This window comes from Nylanderia fulva, unplaced genomic scaffold (assembly GCF_048542155.1).
Source record: "Nylanderia fulva isolate GAGA-0341 unplaced genomic scaffold, ASM4854215v1 Scaffold4, whole genome shotgun sequence".
NCBI lineage: Eukaryota > Metazoa > Arthropoda > Insecta > Hymenoptera > Formicidae > Nylanderia > Nylanderia fulva.
Window position 1 is genome coordinate 1854264 of NW_028190476.1, and position 13198 is coordinate 1867461.

Sequence of the window (13198 nt, forward strand, 5' to 3'; positions counted from 1 at the left end):
AAATCGGACTCGAGTGTTGTTTGATTTCCCAGCTTTAAGTTCATGTTGATTTGTCGACGATATTTTCACGCAACGCATTTTTTTTCAATATTGACATGCAAATCAACGATGCAGCTGGATTCCAACGTCAGATCGGATTCGCGGAAAATACCGCGTCTCGCTTTTCCTGGATTTTTCTCGACACCGCGCGGTAATTACGAATCTCGATTGCCTTATTTAGCACGAAGATAGGGTCGACAACCGGATTTTATCTCACCTTTCTTTGCAGATAATTGAAACCGCGATGCGGCAGATTACAAATTCACCGGAAGCGCGCAAACAATGACAAAATGACCGCATATTTCTTTAATTAGTATATATCGCTGGACATTAATGAGAGCTCCAGGAAGTCGAAGATAAGGGATGTTACTTCTGATATTTTCTAGTAGTTTACTAAGAAAGGATAAGAACGGCGGAGACGTTTCGCGCTGTGGCGAATATAAACCGCAATCGTATCTATACTCTTTTTTTTACAGGTAACCACAAGATACCGAAGCTCCTATGCGGAAGACCGGTCTTACAAAGCATGCAGAAACATTCCGATCGATGCCGGAAGCGGAATAACAGCTTGCGCATTGCAGAGATATTGCAGAGACAATAAATAAAAGGAGTATACCTTGAAAGATTCATCATTTCATGAATGGCTCTGACTGAAATAATACATGTTTCAAGATAGCGAGAAGAGAAAAAAAGAGAGTATCTTCTGTTACAGCTATCAAATAATGATGTAATAATGCGTAAGAGCGGCAGTGATAGTAATACATCTTAATATAATATAGTTATATAAATTATTGAATATATTAGAACTATAAATTGTATCTGGTTATAATTATCTATTTCAGTTTCTTTTAATGTAAAAATCTTTATATCTTCTATTCTTTAATATTATTCTTAGAAAATTTGTTAATAATATCCCACGCACTCTAATAATCAAGATTATATGTAAATACACGTATAATAATAAAAAATGTTTGCAAAAATATATACTATAAAAAATTGTCAAATTTACTCGCACGTAAACGACAGGTTGGTATATTAATTAATCGATTAATATCAGGCATAAATTCTTGCATAAGAGCGGCAGTGATAGTAATACATCTTAATATAATATAGTTATATAAATTATTGAATATATTAGAACTATAATATAAATTGTAATCTGATTATAACTATCTACTTCAGTGTCTTTTAATGTAAAAATCTTTATATCTTCTATTCTTTAATATTATTCTTAGAAAATTATTAAATATATTAGAACTATAATATAAATTGTAATCTGATTATAATTATCTATTTCAGTGTCTTTTAATGTAAAAATCTTTATATCTTCTATTTTTTAATATTATTCTTCGAAAATTTGTTAATAATATCCCACGCACTCTAATAATCAAGATTATATGTAAATACACGTATAATAATAAAAAAATGTTCGCAAAAATATATACTATAAAAAATTGTCAAATTTACTCGCACGTAAACGACAGGTTGGTATATTAATTAATCGATTAATATCAGGCATACATTCTCGTTAACAACAAACAAGCGTCGATGAGCTGCAAACACGCGCGCGAATTCAATTGATAAAAATGCACCGAGCAAATCGGGTACGAGGGTAATTTACTAAATCTAGACGAACGTAGCGAAGTTTTAGAGGCCCGGCGCTTAAACACTGCGGCGTTACATAATCCCGTAGGATTAATCGTGTTCCCGTGGGATTAACTCTCGGAGATGGATTGACGGTGCACGAGTGAGTCACTCTTCGAGTTCGCTCGATCGGCTAAAAAATATTAAATTACGATAGTTAATATTGCGGCAACAACTTTCGCTCTCTTCCGTATTTCGCATTTCCGAGCATCAGCTCGTTATCTTTTTCTATTTTGAAACGATATAGTCGAACCACGCCGCCGGAGGATTCTCGCGATAAAGGTCGTTTCCTCGCCATCGAGGAAAAATCGCAATTTTTATTACTAACAGAACGTTGATTAACTTACGTTGAAGTTCTCGCGATCGGTACGCACCAGGAAAATTATCCGAGATAACGATCGTTAATTAAGGTTTATTAGCCGCGGCGAGTGTGGAAATCGAGCTGCCCAGCGAACAATCTCGCGTCCTGTCAATCCGTTTTAATTAATTTACATGTACACAATATTGGAGTAAATTCCTGACGTAATAACTTTGCCATACAATACTGTATTGATACAGCATTAAGATAATTTACGTAATTTATCTCTGTGCGTCGTAATGTAGCTTCGCAATTTAGAATTGTAATTAGTTATGAATTATTACCACACCATTGTATTATCTTATTTTCCTATTTAATAATTTCTTTGATTATTAATTGTATAATATCAATTTTATTAATCACTACTTATTTTCAAAATAAAAATGAAAGAATCATATAAATATAATTGTACAATAAAAATGAGTTTTTTTTCTTTAGAAATCTATTTTAAGAAAAATATTTGTTCTAATAATTAAGACTAACCTCTCATCGTATAATGGTTGAAAAACAATGTTAAAAGTAATATATATTTATTGTATTTATTCTACAAGAAATTCTAGAGTAAATAGAGAATTTGGCGCGCTGCATTTTCGAAAGCACCACGATTTTCTCGAACTTAAGATGACAATCCCCGTAAGGGAAGACCCTTGGGCTTCAATTCCCCGGGCATCTCCCATTTACCAGAACTTTACCGTTTCTCCTCTCGCGACGTTCATTCGCAAACGTAACGACGTTAGTCCAGGGCGTAACCGACGTCCCTTATCGGGAGCGCGTCCGCTCTCTCTCTCTCTCTCTCGCTCTCTGTCTCCTCGTAAGGACGACGATCACGCACGCATAAAATAAATGGGTCGTAATGGAATTTCGATCCGGCGAAAAAAAGGCAGAAAAACGGGGAGGACCGTTCGCTCTCGCGGCGATAGCGGTTAATTATATCGGCGGCGGCGGAAAAAGACAAGTTGGGAAAGAAGGAGAGGAGGATGTGTTACGAGTGTATTTTATCTGCGCGAGGGTGAGAGAGGGACCGGGTAAAAGCCTGAGTGAGCCTTGGCCAGATAAGCGGCTGAAAGCTTGCCCCATTAAAGGTATCTAGATACCTCGGGCATTCTTCTCTCGAGGATATCCGAATAATTATCCGACGTGTCGCCGAGATTACGATTTTGTCGCTCCGACTTTCTACGCGCGACTGAGCCAGCGAGTCAATGTGACATCCGCGTGACTTTACGATCCTTTCGTTTGTATGTCTATAAAGTGAATGTGCTACTCAAAATCCCCGAAAACGAAGCGTATATAAGACAAAAATATATCGACGCCGTATTTCTTCGCCGTATATAAAATCTTAATGGTAGATTCTTTGTAGATTTAAGGCCCATTATTCTTCTAATATACACGAGACATCCGATTCTTTATCTTTTTATTTTATTAAAATAAGAAATAAATATCATATATAACATTTTTGTAAAATACTTTGAAAACGTTAGCAATACAAAGTTTGCGGGTACTTTAAATTCCATCACTTGATTCATTCTACTTTTATTTTAATTATTGTTAGATAAATAAAAAAATTGATTTAATGGACTTTACAAAAATATAATATCATATAGAATATATAAAGTGTAGTGTGCGGATGATACACTTTTTCAGAAATATAGGTATACAAGTTCACACCGAAATAAATAACGTTCCTTTTTTTGGCGGCTGTTCTTTGCCCCGTCTTTAATCACGAGAGTTCCCACTTAAGTCGGTCTGACGTATTTCGATCCAGCGAACGGTGATCGGAATTTTACGATATCGTTCGTTAAGTATTGACCATCGGGACTTAACGTGCGCGAGTGGTGACTATAGGTGAGGGTGTGGGTAAGAGCCACACGCGACGTGACTTTAGTGTAGATGCAAATTTTCAGAGACGTCTCTTATATATCGTTCTCGAGTCTCGCTGGACTGTCGTTAATTAAATATCAGGTCTGAGTGCCACGCGCGTAAAAGTGGAAACGCAATGATGGAATTCCAACGATATCGTGAAATAAGTCAATGGGACCAAGAGTGAAGGGCCGCGAGGTAGATGTTCATTGGTGCACGTCGAAGGATACGAAAGATGCATCCCGTTGGGATTCGAATATCTTAGCTGTCAATCGTAAATTACACAAGATATGTCTTCAAAAATATGAGTTTTCTAAGATGCTTTCACAGGAATCGCGTCTTTTTAATGAGAAACTTAAACTGTATACACACTGATGTGTATAAAAATAAAATTCTAAAATAAAAAATAATTTTATATGTAATGTATATATTCTGAATTCTGATGTAGTAAACATTTTTGAAGAAAACTTCAGCAATTAAAATTTAGGATTAAAACTATCTAAATAGAGAAACACACACATACACTTCTTTTAAATATAATTATATATATATATATATACATAATTACTATTAGAATTATCAGTGGAACAAAGCAAGAGTCAATCGAGAAAACTCATTCAGGTATGTAAACAATTAATAAATAAATCTGCCTCTCGCAATTATCGAGTGCTTCTCTTCTGTCCGGCAATCAATCGAAGCCAATTAAAACGTTGTGCAAACAGACCTCGGCACGCTCAAAATTAAAATTAAAATACCACGCGAGAGAACGATCGTACGCTATTAAAATTATGTTGGTCGTATAAAGATAGAAGGCGCGCTTGTTGAAATAATTCCATCAATGCCTTCTAAGAAATCTAATAATGTTCTCGATTTGACGTTTCTGTTAGTGTTTTTAGAACGTGTTAATTTACAAATTATTTTTCTCCAAGCGAACCGTGTGATATGCAGGTCAATCTATAAAGGTCAAAACGCGAATATTAATATCACATTGCAGTTTCAAGCATTCAAGCGGGACACAAAAATATTGAATCTCGTGTTAACTTTTTGAAATTAAATTAATCTTGAGTATACTTTAAAATAGATTTCTTTTCTATAGATTTTCGTATTAGTATTTATGATATAATAATGTACATAACGCAATTAAAACCTACAATCTTTTCAAATGTCATAATTAGGTCTTGGAAATTCGTGAAACTTTGACGATAATTTTCCGAAAATATTTTATAACTTTCGAAATCTGTACTTAAAGAGAAAGATGTCTGAAATTCCAGAAGTTAACGCATATATATAACGCTTCCCACCGTTTCGCTTCGCTCGGCCGATTATCGAAGAATCGTCGCGCGACGAAATCTCGAGACGACGACACAGGAATAGCCGGGTGTATTCGCGGACGTCCTCGGGCCAGTTATCGAGAGCACATCGTGACAGTCCATAATTTCCCGAGGATCGGCGCTCTCGGCGATCGGCGCGTGATAACCGCGTAGGAAGAACGGCAGCCATTGTGTTATCGCTCGTGGTATAACGACGCGTCTTGGCAGCGGTCGCAGCAGCTGTCGTTCGCCAAAAGCAGGAAGGAGAAGAAGAGAGATGAGAGAGAGACAACGAAAGAAGGAGGAAAAGGGAGAGAGAAACGCGCACCAAAGTCTTCTGCGATTTTTTCGAGAGATCGCAGTCGGTCAGGCCCACGAAAGGAATATCAATTTTGAATCCGATCGGTGGATACGCTTGGCCGTTCCATCTCTTCGCGACCGGTCCCAAACTGGTTCTCTGTTCTCTTCTCGAGAGCTCTCTCTCTCTCTCTTTTTCTCCGACGATACCTCGCGGCAGACATCGACGGGCGATTCGTTATGATCGCCACTATCTAGATGCAAGTGGGGAAAAAGAAAAGCTGCCGAGGAGGAACCGCTGCTAATTGGTGATCGAACGCGGCGTCGTTGTCCTCTTTCTCATTTATTCACTCCACTCCCTGCTACATCATTCTACTTAACCGTAATTAATTTCGCGAACCTAATCCACACGCGATAAATGAAGTGTGAACTAAATAACGGTTAGTGAACACCTTTGGTGAAAAAGATATCAGCTTTACATCATATTATATTTGACATTAGAAACTATCTTTCGAGATATTATTTTAAAAACATGAAATTTTGATAATATGTTGCTTGTGAAAAATCGAATACATTAATAATCAAAATTGATTATAAGATTTCTATGTTGCGCGATATTTAGCCGTCGATTCGTTTATGCCTACTTTCGCTGGATATAAAGTAGCTTCGTGTATACGCGTAACGTTTACAAAGATCGCTATATTTAATTGCGCTTGCCTTTAAAGCGCGAGCTAGTTGAGCTCCGGTTGACGATTTTAAACGAGAACTCCGGCTTATAGTCGACGACCGTAATTAACCACTTGTCCCTGGCGAACTCGTTTCGCGCCTCTGTTTCCGCATCCTGGGCCGAATTCGCGTCCTGCTTCATTTCTTTCACCAATTCGAACACCTTAATGGAAAACCATTCTCACGGCTGATGAAAAGTCGAAGAAAACACGAGCTCCGTGCACCGACAACGACGAGGACCCGTCCATCGTTTCTCGCAGATCCTGGCCACGCAGAGAACCTTGATCCTTATTTATCCCCCGGGTGCTCCCTCGGGAAGAGAAGCGTCGCTTCAGTTCGTTTACTCGCGCCAGTCGGTAGCGTTCTCACTTTGCAATTTGTAGGGCGTGTCGGGGACTGTAACTTGATTGGTTTTGTTTGTCCTAGCGTTTTTGTGCGTGTGCGCAAAGTTTGTTCGCGACGTCTATATTCTTCTTTTATATTCGATTATCCTTTTTCGATATCTTCGTCGTCTAACATTTTTTTATCTTTATTATTCTGTTCTGTGAAATAAAGTCATCGCTTACACTCTCACTTTTCCCCGGTGTTGTCGTTGTTTTAGTTCTCAATCTGAGATTTATATCTTTACTAAGGAAAGGATAGTGCAGATGTCTCTAATTCTCTTTTAAATTAAAATAAAAAAAGATTCTCTCTCTCTCTCTCTCTCTCTCTCTCTCTATATTATTATAATTAATATATAATTATATTAAAAAATGCTTTAGCATTGTATATACAGTAATTTAAATATATTTTTAGAGTAACTCCCTTTCTGAAATAAATCTTTGGATAAAAATATCTGACACAAAGTTGTCAGCTTGAAAGCTACATATTTGATACATGAAACTCGGCGGGAGCCTAAGGATTCGAAGACGTGACGAGGATAAGCTTTGATCCCGTCAAAAATCGACACCTGCCATTATCTGCGCCCGCACAAAGCCTCGCTAACAAGGATTCTCGACTGAGTTTCTCCCTCGCGAAATCCCTCGTTGTCGTCGTCTTCGTTGTCGCCGTTGTAGTATCGCGTAGATCGCGCCCGTTGACAAGGAGAATCTCATTAGCCTGCGGGACAATCCGTGATCTTTGTCCAAACACACAGGAAGGCATCCGCCTCCTCCTTGTTCTCCGTCTTCTGTCCGGCGGGGACACGTTGATCCGAGCGAAACGATTGACGGGCGTCGGCCTTGAGAGTGACCTTATTCACCCAGGAGCGGTGTCGTTGGGGATCATCAAACACCAGCAGCCAGCTTTAAAGCCACAGCGGAGCTCGCTGACGAACCATCCTCAAACATGGTGGACGCAAGAGAAAGATGAAGTGATGTTTGTTATATCGCCTGACGCGTCACTTTGGCTAACGGCTTATTAGAGCGCAGGATTCTCGACCATCTCGATGTTGCATAACAATAGGACAATGTTAAACAATTGCGACACGTGGACAAATGGAATCCTGATCTCCGTGCGTATATATAAGAAAAATTATAACTTTTTTTCTCTGCGATTTTTTAACGCTTATACATATTTTAGTGTAGACAAAGAGAGAGAGAGAGATTTTATGTAAATTATTATAATTGTTCGTTGGCGAGTAAAATAATAAATTTAAAATTATATGACAAAATTGTTATGAGCAAATTTTTAATTGGTATATAGTAATTTATTAATAGTTTTAGAGAAGACAGTTAAATATTTTATTTTTGATTGATTAATTAATGATACTGGACATACGACACTTACAATTAATAAATTTCATATTTGCTCTGACGATTTCTGGGAGGTACTTTTTGAATAAATTTCACATAATCGCGTTTTTCACCAGCCGATATCCTATCAAAATGCAAGACGGCCGCATCTATCGTTTTATATCCTAAACTTCAGTTTTCCGCGAACTGAAAGAAGATTAAAGTTTCGGAACAGAGTTAAAGCGATTTTCGCGCAAGTTGGAAAGTGTGACGCGACGCTTTCTTTCGTAATTCTCTAAATCCTCTTATATTAATCTGAAAATAGCCTTTAATTATATGCCACGAACAGTTATTTAAGTATCACCAAACATCATTGTGCTAAGAAAAAAGCTCTCATTTTTCTAACAAATTTCAGTTTCAGAATTATTATGCAGCACTTGCAAAAAGAAAAATTAAAAAGTAGTAAACATATTAAATACGTTATAGTGAATACTGCAATTATATTTGCCATTTTATTATGACACGATTGCAATAATAGAATGCGGAAGCAACTTAATCACTTATTAAGCGTTATCTCGAATAACAATTGTGACACAAATAGATGGAAATAAATCGTAAAAAAGAATTTAAAATACACTTTGTAAAAATCATCTTTTTAAAATCATAAAACAATAAAAAATATTGCAAGTATATATAATAAATAAATTTGTGCGCGCTGCAACACAGCCTGTGTATGTACAATAAAAGTCAAATAATGATTTTGTTTGAAACTTTCCAGCTTCAATTATGCAATTAATATTTTATCGAATGTGTTATTTTAATTTTCACAGGAATCAGAATGTTTAAACACGATTCCATTTAAAATCGATGATTCGCTCGCATATGTTGCGCTTTTGAAAGACGCGGCATATTTCCAACGTTCTGCGGCAATTCGTGGGCGGATATCGCGTGAATTTCAGTAAATTTATTACTGCCGCCATTGTATTGGCGCTTTTATCGGAAATTTGTTATTAACAGTCCGCGCGGCGGATCGATCAATGCTCGTTCGCATCGACATTTATTCGCGAAATTACCGTTTCTTTTAATTCGCCGCATAACGAAGTATCATGTTTAGCATTCTTCAAACTAAATATGTTAAATTGTGAAAAGCGGCGCAACGAGCCGGGCGTTTTAATTAAATAAATGAACGATGACTGGTTTTAAAGGGATTTAATGCGTCTCAATGTTTAAAACGCACCGGCCATATATACCACCCGTTCGCATTTTATTAATTCCGATGGCCCCCGTATTATTACGTCGGATCAAATAAATAATTAAATTTTCGTACAGGCACATTCGGCGCGTCGACATTAAATTGAGACTCTCGCGCTGTCGATTATTACCGAGAAAGATTTATTGCAAAGTATTGCGCGGTAATCATTTTCGACGTCAAATTTATATATCGCGATCGCTCGGTCGATGGTCCGGAATTATTTTTCCGCCCTTCTCCTTTTGCATTAATTATTTATTTCAATCGTTATCGGCTTTTTTCTATCAACGTCAATCCATGACTATATTCCGTAAACTCACAAAAAAACATGATCAAATAAAAATATAAAAGATATATAGAGAGAAGATTATCAATATGAAAAATTGTAATATCTAAATATTATAAAGCTAAGTTTTAAAAGAAAATTCATTTTATGTTTCATTATCGAGAAATATCATTTATATATAGGAATATAATATCAGAAAAAAGGAACAAAAATATTTTTAGAAAAATTATGTTTTCCAAATATTTAATAATGCAAAAGAATCGTTCAAGTTGCTTAAAAAGCTAGTTTAAAATTGTATTATTATATAATAGCCATTAATCAAAAAAATTTTAAATTTGTTAAAAAATATAAGTAAAAAAGATAAATTATCTCTATGTTATACTAATATTGCAATGCTGTACTATTTTATTCTATAATGTAGTGTAGAAAAGTCTAAAATATATATTAAAATAACAGAAATTTAAAATAATTTATATAATGCAGTTTGTCATTTTATTTCATATATGTTATTGCACTCAATATAAAGCTTTTATTATTATTATTATTATTATTATCATTATTATTATTATTATTATTATTATTATTATTATTATATATCTCGACTATCGCCATTATATCTGGTCCAATTAACAATGCACATTCAATTTACTTTCGCTGTTGCGATAAACAAAATATTTTTCTGCTAAACTTATAAATTATTTTGTTTTTACTTATATAGAAAATTCGCTCTTGATTGTCGAGAATATGTTGATAAACACAATAAATTAATTAATGTTATGATTTTTAAATTTCTAAATATTAAATCATGTGAATACTTTTTCCTAATTATAGATTACGATAATATGATAAAAGAGTTTGCATATGTCTTTTAAAAATTATTCTTTATCTTAATGTTTTATCAAATGTTTATGATATTTATAACACATTTTGTTATAAAACTATGATTCATATCGACTTGAACTCTATTTCAGGAAGTGATGGAGATTCCGTTGAGTAAACGATAAGATTATGATTCATTATGTGTTAAACAAAACGCCATTTTCTGCTAATAATTTTCATTCTTTACGAGATAACAGGTAGGTAGCAGAATTCGTTAAGCAGTGATCAACTCATAACAATCGTAGATTCCGAGAGGCACGCGGTAATGAGGATGAAACGTATTTACGGGGAACGCGTGTAAAATTAATTTGCAATCGACTAATATAGAGGTTGGATAAGGAAGGAGGAAGCATTGCGCGTTTCATAAATTGAATGCGTCTTATCCCACGCATACCATTCCGTTTTTCCATTCATTCTTCTTAGCTGCGTTCGTTATTGCCGCTATTACGCGAATTCCCACGGCCAATTCGGCATTCTATGAATTGCTCATAGTTCGCGATTGCGAATACTACCGCGAACTATAGAACGACGCGCCGCTATGAATTATGTAACGGACAATTAATTAAAGTACTCGCTGATTAAAATGGCGATAAAGCGCGTCGAGGTGTTTGCGCGCCAGTACAGAGCTAGAATAATTTCCATTACTAACGAACAAGCGGAATTAATAGAACACTCGACGAGAGGAGACGCGTGCGAGGGAAAAGGGAGAGAAAGAGAGCGAGCGAAAGAATTTCCTCTCATCGCTTCCTCTCTTCTGCCGCCTCTAGCGTCTTCTACCTTCCCCCAGTTTCGAGATCGATGCGATCTGTTTTAATCCAATGGTCCTCGCTGAAACCCTCGGGGGCCCGTCGACGAAGCGCCGCGTGACAAACGTCCGGCATCTTTGCCGATGCGCGCACTTATTTAAGAGGGATTAAGAAGTCTTCGGCGTTGCCGTCGGAGGATACCTCGAGAGGCGCCTTTCTACCGTCCCCGATCGTGTCTTGAGCTAAACGGTGGCTTAATGGAATCGGATAATGATTGGGCGAGCGAGGGTTTACCGAATGGACGGCGCACCCTTCTTGTCGACATTCTCGAGGAATGAAAAGGGGAGCAAGAAAATTGTTTATTAAGGGTTTCATTTCAGTTTTTCCCGTTTTCGCGAACAGTTACAAATTTATCATTAAGTTTAATGCATAAAGATGCTGTTGATGTAAAAATACGAGGAGAGTAAAAGAAAGAATACGAGCTTAGGAATTTAATGAAATTATGATCGACAGAGCAAACAATGTAATGTTCTTAAAAATTAAAAGATGTATTTATGCGAGAAGAAATTAAAAAGAATAAATATATTACTGAGAATTCGATTTTTGAAGCTTCTTCTGAACACACAATATATAATTGATCAAGTATCTGTCAAACAGGAAAATGTTAACATTGTAAAAAAGAACGATTCCATTTGAAAAGAAGGAAAATAGATGAAGGATGAAAAAAACGCAAAAAAAAAGCGACGGTGCTCGTAAAATTAGCGTATTCTTTGCTAGTCGTCGGTTGTCGGTGCTCGTAGCAACGGAAGCAATCGCTATTCCATGAATAACAAAAATTTACTGCAACAGCCGTGTGCACCTATCTTCCATCCTCCTTGCCGTTGCTCGTGCTCAATCCCCGTTTCCTTTTCCGCGGAGGAAAACACGAAAAAAGGAGCGAAAGAGCACAATTTTGCGCATCCCCTTCGAGACACGCCATATCATCGGGCAAAAGAGATCTTTGTTAACAGATGCATCATAAATGCATTAAAATACATTCCCCTCATGTATGACTATGTGTGTATTCACGTGCGATTTGTTTGCGGTGCAGAGAAGTTTTGCAAGAAAATTGCCGAGTCGTAATTTCAAGAAGAAATAAATATTGCCTTTAAACAAATATTGTGAAGAGAACGATTATCAAATAACAAATATATACCGCGACTGTTATTAAGATGTAACAAGAATGCCACACACATCGATACACGCCTTAATTTTGAGACATTATTCTCGCAAGTAGACAAAGAAAATAGTATATTGTGTATCAAGTGCGGAAAGTTGACAATTGGTCACGAGTGTGGGGGATGGACGCACGAGTCAAAGGCGAGCAATACATTGCCCACGGCTTCAGCCGTGGACAATGACTTTGAACGCGGCTCAGCCGTAGGCAATGGCTTTGAACGCGGCTTATTCACTCACCGCGTCGCCGCTAGATGACGGCGTGGGAAATCGGCCGCTTTCCGCACAGAAAACACGCACACAAAGTGCCACTTTGCCTGCACGTGTAATACAAAATATCTTTTAATTTCTCAACAAATTGATTAAAAATGAATGAATAACTAAGCAAGAGTTTTGATCAAGGGCTCGTGATCAAGAGCTAAAAGACGAGCTCAGTTAAGAATTCAACTAAAAACTTATATACATATGAGTTATTTTTAACCGCTATACGTAAAATGACAGCGAGTCGAAGGCCAAAGTGCACACGAGAGAAGTAATTATTTACCAAGCGACCACTAATTCCGTCAGGCCTTTATTCCGCCGTCCGCAATTCCTTATAATTAGCATAGCGAGTAATCTTGATCGGCGAGGCGGCATACCGCTCGCACGCGGAGGGCCCTCCACGTCCGGTTAATGCCGGCACTCCGCATGGCTAATAACTTAACGTCGTCCGAGAGGTCCTCGTAAATGAAAATGGCACTGCGAGAGCGGAGAAAGGGAGAAAGGACGAGTCGAGTCGCGGAGGTAGATGCCCCGTCGTCGCCGACATATCGCCTCGTCCCTAAGGATAATGCGCGCGACGTACACTCGACTACGTTGGAAAGCCCCTTTCCCTCAATTC